General features: G+C 40.1%; 1 protein-coding gene across 3 annotated transcripts in view; it reads left to right on the forward strand.

The window, feature by feature from the left end:
- ANK3 (ankyrin 3) overlaps positions 1-13,535 on the forward strand; it is a 906,473-nt gene that overhangs the window by 413,769 nt on the left and 479,169 nt on the right. The window lies entirely within an intron of this gene.

Below are 13,535 nucleotides of genomic sequence, written 5' to 3' on the forward strand. Positions count from 1 at the left end.
AGTCACTGCAGAGTAGTCATCATCATCACACAACAAGAATCAATGTTTCTGCAGGTTATATAAAACTTCAGAACTAGAGAGTTGGCAAATGTAGCACTTTAAGAGACCGTGATGCTGTAGCCTTCATTGCTGCGATTCCTGTAGATCATGTCACTTCTTATTGGAGATATTGCTTGCACAGTGTGGTAATCCCTGTTAGGGCGCAGGCTGCTCTCCAAACACTTTCCTGCTTCATTAGCCCGCATCAATATTTTTCATTCCTTACGGGAAAATGGCTGTTTGCTTGTTGTGACTTGTGTTTCCATAAATGTATTTAATGGACTGGGGATATGTTTTTATGCTGTTGCAGATATTATGATGAGGTCATGGCATTTTTTGTTCTAGCTCTCAAGCTCTGTACATTGCTCATTATCCCAGAAAATGGTATTTATTTACCATGCACTGTAGCTTTGATACTTTATCATGTAGAAGAGTTTCAGTCATGCTAACAGTTTTTGATTGTCATATCTTATGAAGCTTTAACTCATTGACCTTCCAGTCATCTATGGAGACTGCGGCTATCCTTTGCTAACATTCTTCTCTGTTCTCTCAACCTTTTTTTTTTATCTTGTTTACTATATATAGTTATATATTTGGTGAGTTGGGTAATATTTTACATTGTGCGTTTACTACGTGAAATGCTTATTTAGTCACAACGAGATCATACTTGGTTTAATATGTAACAAAATAGCAAATTGAGGCTTAGTGAAAAATGTATGCTTTGCCTAGGGTTGTGTTTTGCATGTTAAGGGGCCCATGGTCATTAAAGGACAGTCCTTTTCCAGCTGGATCTGGGGATGATCTAATATCTGCAGAGCATCCTCAGAAAGTCCAAAAGAGCCTGGAGAAAGAAGGCAAAGTTAATGGGTAGAGGGGACTCATGACAGGGGGAAGGGTGCTTGGCAATGGGAGGTTTGTTAGAAGGGGTCAGAGAACAAAGGACTAGGTTCGCCTTACCTGGCTGTAAAGGGTAGTCACAGAGGGCAGGTGGGGGGCATTATGAGCCGATCTGCAGAAGGAAGGAGGGCAGGGGTCATTTTCAGCTCGACCAGTGACCGAGGGAACCTGTCGATGTCATCACGTGTTGTTGTTCCATTTATTGATTATCTAGGACTGGTGTACAGAAGGTGCCTCTGCTGTAGATTTCTGTTATTGCCCCCTACGCAGTGTGGTGTGGCTAGGGACATGGCAAGTAACAGATTGGGTTGCAGATCCATTGCTCTGGCTGGCTCTTGTTTTGGTTTGTTCTCTCCTTTGCCTTCAAGGACCATCAACCATCCTTGCAACCTCTATTCCCATGATCCACAGAAACAAGGAGGTGCAGGCGTACCGATGTACTCATCCAGAGAGTAGTGTGCACGCGAATAAAGAAAAACGCCGCTCTCCCGACCAGCTAGTGTAACACAGAGATATAAGGGCAGCCTCTGCCTCTGTATCATAAGCCACTAAAAACCTCCAATATGTGACATGGACAAGGCATCTGACTAGTGTTATTATAATTAGGGCTCATTGTTGTGTTACAGAGAAAAAGGAAGATGGTGAAAAGTGAAACTAGAATAAAAATTAATATAAAAATAATATGAACATAAGAATAAAAAATTAAGATGGAAAGTAAAAAAAAGACAAAAAGAAAAGAAGAATGGAAAAGGTAAAAATAGGTAACCAAAAATAATAAGTAAACAAAATTATAATAAATAAAGATAAGCAAATAAAAATTTGAAAGAAAAAACTAAAACAAATAAAGAATAAAACAGATAAAGTGAGAATAAATTATACTTTTTATTCTCACTTTATCTGTTGTTTTTTGTCTTTTTTACTTTTCCTCTTCATTTTTTTTCTTATTCTTATTTTCAGGATTTTTTTAAGTTCTTTTATCTTATTTGCGCTTTTCACCATCTTCCTTTCTTTGCAACACAACAATGAGCTCTAATTATAACACCATTCACTATCCTGTCCACATCACATATTGGAGTTTTTTTAGCAGCTTATGATGCATAAAAAACTTTCATCCTGCTCCAGAGACACGTAGGCTTAGACCGCTCCATACCTCTGTTACACAGGCTGGTTGGGAGAGCGGCATTCTTCTTTTTTCTCCATCAACCATTCTTTTTATTGTTGTATGAAAGCTTTGTAATAAAAAGCTGATATAGCCATTAAATCCATCTTGGTGTCTTCGGACTACAGTTAGGTCCATATATATTTGGACACAGGTGCAATCTTATATTTTTTCAGGTATTTCCCAAAACATATTCAAGCTATAGTTATATAATGGATATGGGCTGAAAGTGCACACTCTTAGGTTTAATTTGAGAGTATGTGCATCCAAACCGGCAGAAGGGTTTAGGAATTACAGCTCTTAAGAATAGCCACTCCCCCGCCTTTTTTTTCAAGGTAATTAAACAATTGAATCAAAAGCTGTTTCATGGCCAGATGTCGGCTACCCCTTCATTATTTCTTCATCAGTTAAGCAGGTAAAAGGTCTCGAGTTGATTCTAAGTGTGGTATTTGCATTTGGAAGCTATTGCTGTGAACTTACATCATGCGTTCAAAGGTGCTGTCCGTGCAAGTGAAACAGACCATTATAAGGCTTTAAAAACGGTTTGGTACATTCTGAGGAAAGAAGAACGCACTGATGAGCTCAGCAACATAAAAAGGCCTGGATATCCATGGAAGGCAACAGTGGTTGGTGATCGCAGGATCCACTCTATGGTAAAGAAAAACCCATTCACAACATCCCGACAAGTGAAGGACACTCTCCAGGACGTAGGTGTATCATTGTCAAAGTCTACAATCAAGAGAAGACTTCACGAGAGCAAATACAGAGGGTTCACCACAAGGTGCAAATCATTCATAAGGCTGAATAATAGAAAAGCCAGATTATACTTTGCCAAAAAACATCTAAAAAAGTCAGACCAGTTCTGTAAAAGCATTCTTTGCACGGATGAAACTATCATTAATCTGTACCAGAATGACGGCAAGTAAATGTGTGGAGAAGGCTTGGAACAGCTCGTGATCCAAAGCACACATCGTCATCTGTAAAACATAGTGGAGGCAGTGTGATGGCATGGGAATTCATGGCTTCTACTGGCACTGGGTCATTGGTGTTTGTTGATGATGTGACAGAAGACAGAAGCAGCTGGATGACAGATGGACAATGATCCAAAACACACTGCAAAAGCAATCCTGGAGCTTTTGAAGGAAAAGAAGGGGAATATTCTGCAATGGCCGAGTCAATCACCTGATCTCAACCCAATTGAGCATGCATATCACTTGCTGAAGGCAAAACTAAAGGCAGAAAGACCCACAAACAAAGAACAACTGAAGACAGCTGCAGTTAAAGAGGGATTCCACCAAAAAAATATATTAAAAGCCAGCAGCTATAAATACTACAGCTGCTGACTTTTAATAAATGGACACTCACCTGTCCCGGGTTCCAGCGATGCCGGCAGCCGAGGCCGATCGATCGCTCGGCTCTCGGCTGCTGTCGCCACCATTCTAGGTGAGGGAATCAGGAAGTGAAGCGAATCGGCTTCACTTCCCGGTTCCCTACTGCGCATGCGCGAGCCGCGCCGCGCAATAGGAAATCTCCGGCGGCAGGGCAGGAAATGGCGTAGACTCCCACGGGAGTCTATGCCCGGAAGTGGGTGAAAATACCTGTCTTTGACAGGTATCTCCACCCCCCTCCCCCCTGAAAGGTGTCAATTGTGACACCGGAGGGGGGGAGGGATCCGATCAGCGGAGGTTCCACTTTAGGGTGGAATCCCGCTTTAAAGCCTGGCAAAGCATCAGAAAGGAGGAAACCCTTGGTAATGTCCATGGGTTCCAGACTTTAGGCAGTCGTGTAAAAAAAATGGTTGCAGTTGCTAAAATTTGTACTTAATATTTATGTTCAACTCCTTGAATTAAAGCGGAAAGTCTGTACTTCAAATTTATTTGGATTGTTTCATTTTAATTTTAGTCTGGTGGCATACAGAGCAAAAAGTATGAAAATTGGGCCTGTGTCCAAATATATATGGACCTAGCTGTATGTTAAAAATAGTGGTAATGATCACTCTGAATTACCCTAATCAAGTTGTTTTGGTAGAATAAACAAAAAACTGTAACTGTCTGCTGCCTGTAAAGCCGTGCCTGCTCCTCTCATCTCCATCACTAAAAAGGGACATGCATGTATCTTGATCTTATCTCTCTATAACCACAGCTGGAACCAGCAGATAAGCTCTCACATTCAACCATTCCTTCATGTCCAGCTTTAATCATAGAAATGTCTTTATTCTTCAGATACGACTATATGGTAAACTATGTCAGTATGAGTCACTATAGCATATATTTTCTTCTATAGATTAGGCAGCTGTTATTTCAAACAGTGAAGGCGGCAGTACATTCTCTTACTTCATAGCATGACTCAGTCAGCCTGGTAAGTGTCAGCATGTCCAAAGCAGAAAAAGATGCAATAAAGGTATTATTTAGGCTGTAGCAGTAGTACAGAACACATATGCAGACCAGGGATTTACTAGTTATTAAAACAATTCCTCTCTATTTAGAATTGATTTTACACCTATATTATTGAAAATGTGATGCAACTCCCAAAATTATCACCAACAATGACTGAAAAAGTACACTCATATATATTTATTATAAATTTAAAAAAAATCTTCATTACTATTGAAAAAAGACAAAAGTACCGTATATACTCGAGTATAGGCCGACCCGAATATAAGCCGAGGCCCCCAATTTACCCCCAAAAAAACTGGCAAACTTATTGACTCGTGTATAAGCCGAGGGTGAGACATGCCTGTCCATCCCTGTGTGTGTGTCCGTCCATCCCTGTGTGTCCGTCCATCCCTGTGTGTCCGTCCATCCCTGTGTGTCCGTCCATCCATCCCTGTGTGTGTGTGTGTCCATCCATCCATCCATCCCTGTGTGTGTGTGTCTCCATCCATCCATCCATCCATCCCTGTGTGTGTGTGTGTCTCCATCCATCCATCCATCCCTGTGTGTATCCATCCATCCCTGTGTGTGTCTCCATCCATCCATCCATCCGTGTGTGTGTGTCTCCATCCGTGTGTGTGTGTGTGTGTGTGTGTGTGTGTGTGTGTGTGTGTGTGTGTGTCCAGCCTACCTGCACCTACACCCGCAGCAGATCGCAAAACGCAGTGCGGAAATGAATAGGGTTTGCAGTGTTAGCTGCATGGCAATATAGTGTGAACCAGGGCTGAGGACCCATTCACTTTGGCAGGGAAAAGGGAATAGTTGAGTCGCAGATTTATTCCCGCTGGCCACCCACACAGAGAAGACCATCCAGCAGCCACTTTGCGTCATAGCCACGACAAAAATCCCATCATGTTTAGTGGGCAGTACAGGTGTGTGTGTGTGTGTGTGTGTGTGTGTGTGTGTGTGTGTGTGTGTGTGTGTGTGTGTCCAGCCTACCTGTGTCCCGAGCCTTTGTCCCGAGCCTCCGTCCCGTGTCGTGCCTTGCCTTGCCTTCGTCTCGTCCCGTCCCGTCCCGTCCCGTCCCGTCCCGTGCCGTGCCTTGCCTTGCCTCCGTCCCGTGCCCTCTTCGTCGGCGGCCATTGTAAAATTCAAAAGCCGCGCCTCCTCCTTCGCCTGTGATAGGCGGAACACTGAATTTCCCAGCAGCCTGTGTTCCGCCTATCACGGACGTCGTATCATCCTCGTCCGTAGTACGAGGATGAGCGGATGCCCGTGATAGGCGGAACACAGGCTGCTGGGAAATTCAGTGTTCCGCCTATCACAGGCGCGGCTTTTGAATCATAGAATGGCCGCTGTCTGTCTGCTCGACACGCTGATCGAGCGGGCAGACAGCGATGACTCGAGTATAAGCCGAGGGGGGCACTTTCAGCCTCAAAAAAGAGGCTGAAAATCTCGGCTTATACTCGAGTATATACGGTACCCAAACAGCAATGTTTCATTCTGCTTATGTTCCACCAGCGTGGCCGTTTGGAGACATGTGCAATTCGTTTAGTTCCAAATTCGTTTTTTAACTAATTTTGACAAATTTGTCAATTCTAAAATTGACGAACTTTTCTATTTCCGAAATTTAGAATTTCCAAAATTCCGAATTCCCAATATTTCGGAAATGGGAAAATTCTGAAATTCGAAATTTAGAAAATTGGAAAATTCTACATTTCAGAAATTCGAAATTTCTGAAATTTGGAAGTTTGAAATTTCGGAAATTCAAAAATTCTGAAATTCAAAACTTCAGAAATTTGAAAATGAAAAAAATTGCAAATGTGAAAATCCGAAAATAAGAATGAAAATCAGAAAATTCAAAAGAATGAAAATCCGAAAATTCTAAAATCTGAAAAAATAACTAACTAATAATAACTATTAAATTATAGATATTGGAATTTCCTTTCAAATTTGGCTGTTAGTGAACGTAACGAGTACAGATTTATCTGGAGTTACTAATTATCTGAAATAACGAATGCCGTATCTAAACGAATGGAACATTACGATCTAATAATACTAAATAACAATAATAATAATAATAAAACCTTTTTATTATTATTATTTATTCTTTTGTTCCATTCCATTTGTTTAGATGTGGCATTCCTTATTTCGGATAATTCGTAACTTTAGATAAATTTGTATTTGTTACGTTCACAAACAGCCAAATTTGAAATGAAATTCCAATACCTATAATTTTATAGTTGCTTATTATTGGTTAGTTATTATTTCAAATTTTACTGATTTTCTTACTTTAAATTCGGAAATTCGGAATTTGGAATTCGGAAGTTCGGAAATGTGAAAATCTGAATTTTTGGATTTCTGAATTCTCGAATTTTTGAATTTCAATGTTTTTGAATTTCCAAAATTTTTTGTCAGTGCACGTCTAGCCGTTTAGTTCCTCCACACCGTGTGACTATTGAAAAATGATACAGCAGCATGGATGTCCCACCCTTGCTCCTGGTCATAGAGCGTACCTAAACCTTAGTGTACCTGTTTTGTGGATTTATGCAAATACATAAAATATTTTGAACTGGAAATAACGTTTGTAGCAGCATAATTTCAACAAATATTTTGTATAATGTGTTCTGTTTCCTACTGTTGATCATAATTTTGCAGATGTTTATTATTTTAGAATGAAGCCACGTAGAATACATATTGGAAAATGTATGTTTTTTGTTGTATTCTACACCTTGTAGAAATACTAGGCACACACCAGGATGCCCTCACCACAATCAAGTTTCACATTCTTCTGGGAAATATAGATGATATGTTCTGGGGGGTTGGGGTAAAAATGTTTCTCATGTTAGCTTTTTTAAAGGATTGGTGAGATAACTGCTTCGTGTGGTCAGCTCTTTAAAAATGGTGGTGGTCACCGGCCTTCGGCCTTAGATAGCGCTGTCCTTCACCATCATGGATGCCTCAGCTCTTCCTTGTAGTAATGTAGTCCCCTCCTCTTTTTCAAATTAGGATCTCGCCATCACTCCGTTATTTTTATGCCACATTGCAGTTTCTATACGGAAGCTTTGCCTCCACCCCTCCTTATTTCTTTCTTTATTTTTTTCTATTTATATTATGATTTATACTTATTTAATTTTCTTCCCGTATCCCGTTAGCCTTTGGCATTGTTACAGTTACTTATATTACATGCTATCCCCCTCAGCGGCTGCTCCAGGGTCCCTTTTACAACTCCAGTCAATAATGTTTACTGTATTTGTTATTGGCTGTTAATTCATTCTAAGTGTAAACTCTTTTTGGAGATGTGAAGTCTTTGTTATGTACCTCTTCTTATTTCTTCTTGCATATGTTCATGAAAAAAAAATATATATAACCTTAAAAATGGTGGTGGTGGGGCATACCGCCAATTGTGAGAAGGTACCAAAGCCAAAAAAATCAAAAAACAAATCTCACAAAAGCCCGTTATCTGTGTGTGGCATAGCATCCGAGGAGCTATAAGCTTGTGTCACTGCATTGCATTGAAAGTTGCAGTTTAATTGTACACATGGAACATTTTGCACCATTGCTGATTACACAGAATGCAAAGTAATTCTTCTAAAAAAGCTATACATGTTTTCATTTCCAAGGATCTGCTCCCCTGAGGAAATATTGAATGCATTAATGATAAATAATATTTCACAGGTGCTCTGACATAAGAGGACACTGGATGGTTAAACATTTGAGTGTTCATCTTCATCCACCAACACAGATTCCTAATAATAGATATTGAACATCTCGAATACTCGATGCTTTAAACTTGAGGCTTTTCAGTGATGGAAAAACATTTTCCTTTCATTGTAATTGCTTGTGCGTCATAACAAGATGGTTCTATAAACTACTGGAAGGAATAGGCAGAATAAATCCTTGTGTGAAACAGCGAGAAGCTGAATATTACTAATGGAAAACTACTTTTTTTTCTATAGTAGACTAATACCAAAGTGTTTCTATAAGAAAGCTGTAAACCTTTTAAAGGATTTGAAATGTTTAATGAATCATTCAGCCATTTTATACATTTAAAAGTAAAAGTCCTGGCTAATAGCGGGTGTCTGCTTAATGACCAGAAAACCATCCTTTAAGCCCCACTCACCTTACTGTACCTTATCGAGTAACAGAGTGTAGATATTTGCCAGCACACCATGGATCTTCAAGTTGAGTCCAAACTTTTTTTTAATTAAAATATGATCAAGAGAACAACAAGAGAAAACAAGAGAGTTCTAACGTTTTGGAGTCACACAGGACCCCTTTGTCAGGCATGTGACCATGTCATCACGTTCCTGAGGAAGGGGTCCTGCATGACTTCGAAATGTTGCACTCTTGTTTGTGACGTGATCATACTTCAATAAAAAAAAAACATTTGGAGATCTGTGGTATGCTGGCAAATATCTACACTGTGCCATGCATGACCCAGTCTTCAGCTGGTGGTTGTTGCAGCGCCCGATAACCTAGAGCCTCTTCCAGGAGCGTGTGCGATGGGAATATGGATGGCTATTCAGTAACAGTGGTCTTGTAGGCAGTAAGTTCTCTTATTTTGCATTTGGGAAGAGTTTAGTCCAGAAGTCACAGAATTAGGCCCTTAGTAAGGGAAACTACATCCAGAGGGATGTATAGTTAACAATGGTTATAGAAACACCTACCTGCTCTTAAACAAGACTTTTAGGATTAAATTATTGATTTGGCCTACAAGTTATCTCTAAAGGGTTAGGTCACCTTTTAGGGCCCTTTCACATGGGCTGTCCGAACAGGTCGGCCTGTCCGTTTTTTCCAGTGGACTGCTGAGTAAGTAGAATCTGCCACACTGAGGCACCCGTGTGAAAGGGGCCTTAATTAAGGTGAATTAACACCCTTCCCGCTCCCCAGTCACCACTGTACTTACCTCTGTGTGTGATGAGTTGCCATTACCCATGCAGCTGGTGCAGCAGTCTGGGATTTGAAATCCCTGTTCTTTTCCCTCTTCTCTGTGCAGGACTGTTGGGAAGGATCAAACAGATTCTGCTTAACCAGCTTTGGAACGAAGCATCACTTAGAATAGGAACTCTCTAGAATAAGTATATATGTCTCATAATTGTAGTCACTGTTAGGTATCAGCACCTACCATATGTTTTTTAGAATAGAATACTGACTTCATTGTGGGAACATAGACCCAACAACAGTTCATGATCATCCTTTCAAGATGCCAGGGCATTGCCATGTGTTGAGCGGTGGATTTGCATGTTTTTTTTTCAAATTTAGTATTGCTTCCTAGAATTAGAAAGTCGGCTTGTATGCAGAAAAGTGACACTTGCATTGTAGGATGGCTTTGTCATTTTCAAGCAGGTAAGAAAGTTTATAATTCAACTTGACACAGCTGCGGCCTTCCTTTCTTCAGTGGTCACTGGGCTCTCATTGGGCTGATTAAACAATGTCCAGAAATGTTCCCTCTACCTGTTCAGTTTAATCTTCCTCATTCATCAGCTCTCCTTCTTGGCCAAGAAAACAATCAAGAGTAAATAAACACAGACAAGTCCAGTATTTTTGCACTTTAGGCCAGAAGGTGGTGCAGGTAATCTGCGTTCCGCATGCGTTTTCCACACTGTGTTCAAAACATCACTGCAGTTGTGATGCGCAGCAGGTATCAATATTAAGTTAATGACCCCAAATGCAGGTCTCAAATGCAGTGCATTTGCCCACACTGGATCGCTTGGTGCAGAAGTACCTTTCAATGCAGTTGCAGTAAGTTTCCAAAAGTAGTGCATGCACTGCTTGCTTTTGATGCTGTGCTGCTCAATTTTAGCCCATTCAAAATTAATAGTCTGAAATCGCATTGCGCAGAACTGCATATGAATTGCACAGGAACCCAGGCCCTAAAACCAAAATAGAACATTTTGCTTTAGAAAAAGTAACCTTGGACTACACAATTTAAAGTCAAAGCATTCTTGTCATTATAAATAATATATAAAACAACTGGAAAGTTTCGGGCAAGGAGAAGAGTTAGTCATAGACTTTTGCGCACTTCTCCTCGTGGTCCAGAGGCTGCGTGTTTAATGCCAAATATACCTTATCTCAAGGACAGTTTTAGACGAAATGTTTCCAGGGCAAAAAAATCTAACTAGGTCCTCCTGGAATCCTCTAACCTTGGCACAGCACCATGTCTGTTAACAGAGTTAGCAGACCCAGACACATTGCTAAATTGTCAAAACTAGAGCTGTGTTATGAGAATCACAATCAATACTATGTAGCTAGAACAATAATACTATGTTATAAGAGCCAGGACTGTCTCATGCTGCTAGATTTAAAGAAGTAAATGAAAGATCTACAATATTCATAATTGTAAAGTTAACCTGTGACCAGCCTATGGCTCAAGTATTTGCAATATTCTTAAAGCGTATTTATAGTCAAAATGTAAAATTATATATGCATTTCCACATTGTTTTTCTAATATTTCTAGCCTACTCCTATTAAATCGGAATGATCTTGAAGTTAATAAACTTACTTTATGAACATCACACTCATTTACTTCCTTGAATTCTTTGACACACATTTACTATGCCCTGTTAATAGGCATTGGTGTCACAGAATTCACAGAGCCTACCTTCTGAACTACAGAGTTGCTGAGAAAAGGAGTTTTAGTGGGTGGAGTCAGTACAGGAATCACTGCTTGAAGGCAGCATGGTACCATGGGATATGTAGTCCTTCGAAATTTAAAGGAAACAGTTGAAGAGAAGCATGCTGGGAATCTAGGAAATTGTGGAAAATGATGGCCAGAAACAGGCAGAACTTGTAGCATAAATGGAGGATTCTCAAGTAAGCTTATATTGGAGTGTCATAAATTACTATTGTTTGCTTTTATTTTTACAGTACTGATACTATAAAAGGAAAGTGTAAGCTGTGATCATAGATCTCCTTTAGCAATCTAAAGTGCTGACCTCTGTACCTGCAGGCAATGTTGAGCAAAGTCCTTTGAGTTCACAGCAGAAATACTGAAGTCATCTCTCAGCACCTTCTCTCACCTGGCAACCCTCTCCCACTAGTGAGTTGGCATCCTTTCAGCCTTCTAACCCTTAAAGCAGACACAGAGTTGGGGGAAGCAGAATTAACTGAGCTGCAGAGAGAACAGCTTAGAGGACATTAGTGCTTATGCTGTGATGTTTAAAGATGAACACGTTCACAGCGCCTGCAGCTACGGATGCTCAGCAGTTCACTTACTTCTTTTAAAGAATATGTAAATATTTGAATGTCAGAACAATCTATTTCAGAGCCATACAACAACCAAACTGAAATAGTTACCTTAGATTGAAGCCCATGCAGCCTTCCCAGCACACCGCTGTGGGCAGCGACATGTCTCCCGGAGTTATTTCCGGGTATCGTGGGCTTCGGCACTGTGATTGGCTGGAGCCGTGATGATGTCACTCCCGTGCATTTGCGTGGGAGCCGCTGGTGAGGGCACGGTAACAGCACAGCAGCTGAAGAAATGGCACAAGCGAGCCGTTTCTTCAGTGAGCATGTGCCGATCGGCACATGCTGATGCAGTGAATTTCTCCTAAACGGTGCAAGTTTAGGAGATGTTCATGGTACCTACAAGTAAGCCTTATTATATGCTTACCTGTAGGTAAAAGTGGTGTGTAAGGGTTTACAACCACTTTAAAGGACCAGGATCTGTATTTTTTGGGGGTTTTACAAATACTTGAATGCATTCTTTGGGGCCCCAACAAAGTACTGAGAATTCCTAAATCAACAATAATAATTTATAAAGAAATCTCCTTTTCACAATATTTCTAGGTATTATTATATAAGGGCTTAATATGCATACATTCTTGTCTTTCAAATACAGTCACAAAATAAATTGCAGCCAAACTCTGTAATGGAGTGAACTCGCAGCAGAGAGGTCAGGATTTTCACATCATTGCAGGTTTTGCAAGCTGTCATGGTCCCGAATGAGGCCTGGTTCACACCTATGCAATTTTTAGCACATTTTCAGTTTTGCAGAAAGACACTACAGTCCATTTAGCATGGTTTCCTATGGACGTAGTTCACATCTGTGCATTTTATGGAAAGGACCTGGGACTTTTTTCTAGTTTTTGGTTCCATAGACTTTTAATGGATGAAAAGCATGTATTGATAAACACAAAATGCACCTACAGTATGCAAACCACAACCTGCATAAAGCCTGATTCACACCTATGCATTTTGCATATTTGCACTACAGAAAGTGTTCCATAGGAAACCATGGTAGATGGACTGTAGTGTAAATCTGCAAAATGCAAAAAGCACAAAAAATGCATAGGTGTGAATCAGGCCTAAAGCTAGATGCACACTATACAATTTTCTGCAGATTTTTTCCTTTAGATTTACCAAAACCGTATAATATGAGGTCAAATCTAAATACTTTTAATTTGTATGCAATAAGGCAGGCCCTTGCACTACATGGTTTTGGTAAATCTAAAGGAAAAAATCTAAAGACCTTTATATAGTGTGTATGGCCCTTAAGGTTGGATTCACACCTATGCATTTTTAGTGATTTTTGCATTTTGCAGATTTGCACTACAGTCCATTTACCATGGTTTCCTACGGAACACGTTCTATAGAGCAAATCTGCAAAATGCAAAAAAGCACTAAAAATGCATAGGTGTGAATCAAGCCTTAGTGTGAATCAGGCCTAACTTTGAATTTATGTGATGTGGTGAATGACTTTCCTGTCCCAACCATTTCATTCTCCTTGTTGCTGCCTAAACACAGGAAGAGAAGTTGTATGGTCATGCGACATGTGACAAGGAGCTCAGTCCTTGCTTGTATGAGGATCTTAGATAAGCGCACATTGAAAAATGTAAAATAATATAAATTGAGTGGACTTTTTGATTTCCTTACAGTCTTGAATATTAGCAATTCAAAGAATGATTTCACCTTTTGATGTTTACATGTCATTGACTTAGAGATGTGTTCTAAAAATGTTAAAATCTTATGGAAACTACAGTGCTAAGGGCTTGCAGCAAATCCTTTGTCGTAGTCCTGGCTGTTGACACTATACTTGGCGAAGTGCAATGTGCAATTGATGTTGT

The sequence above is a fragment of the Lithobates pipiens genome, unplaced genomic scaffold, assembly GCF_037356315.1.
Source record: "Lithobates pipiens isolate NorthernLeopardFrog02 unplaced genomic scaffold, aLitPip1_a1.2 Scaffold_25, whole genome shotgun sequence".
Lineage (NCBI taxonomy): Eukaryota > Metazoa > Chordata > Amphibia > Anura > Ranidae > Lithobates > Lithobates pipiens.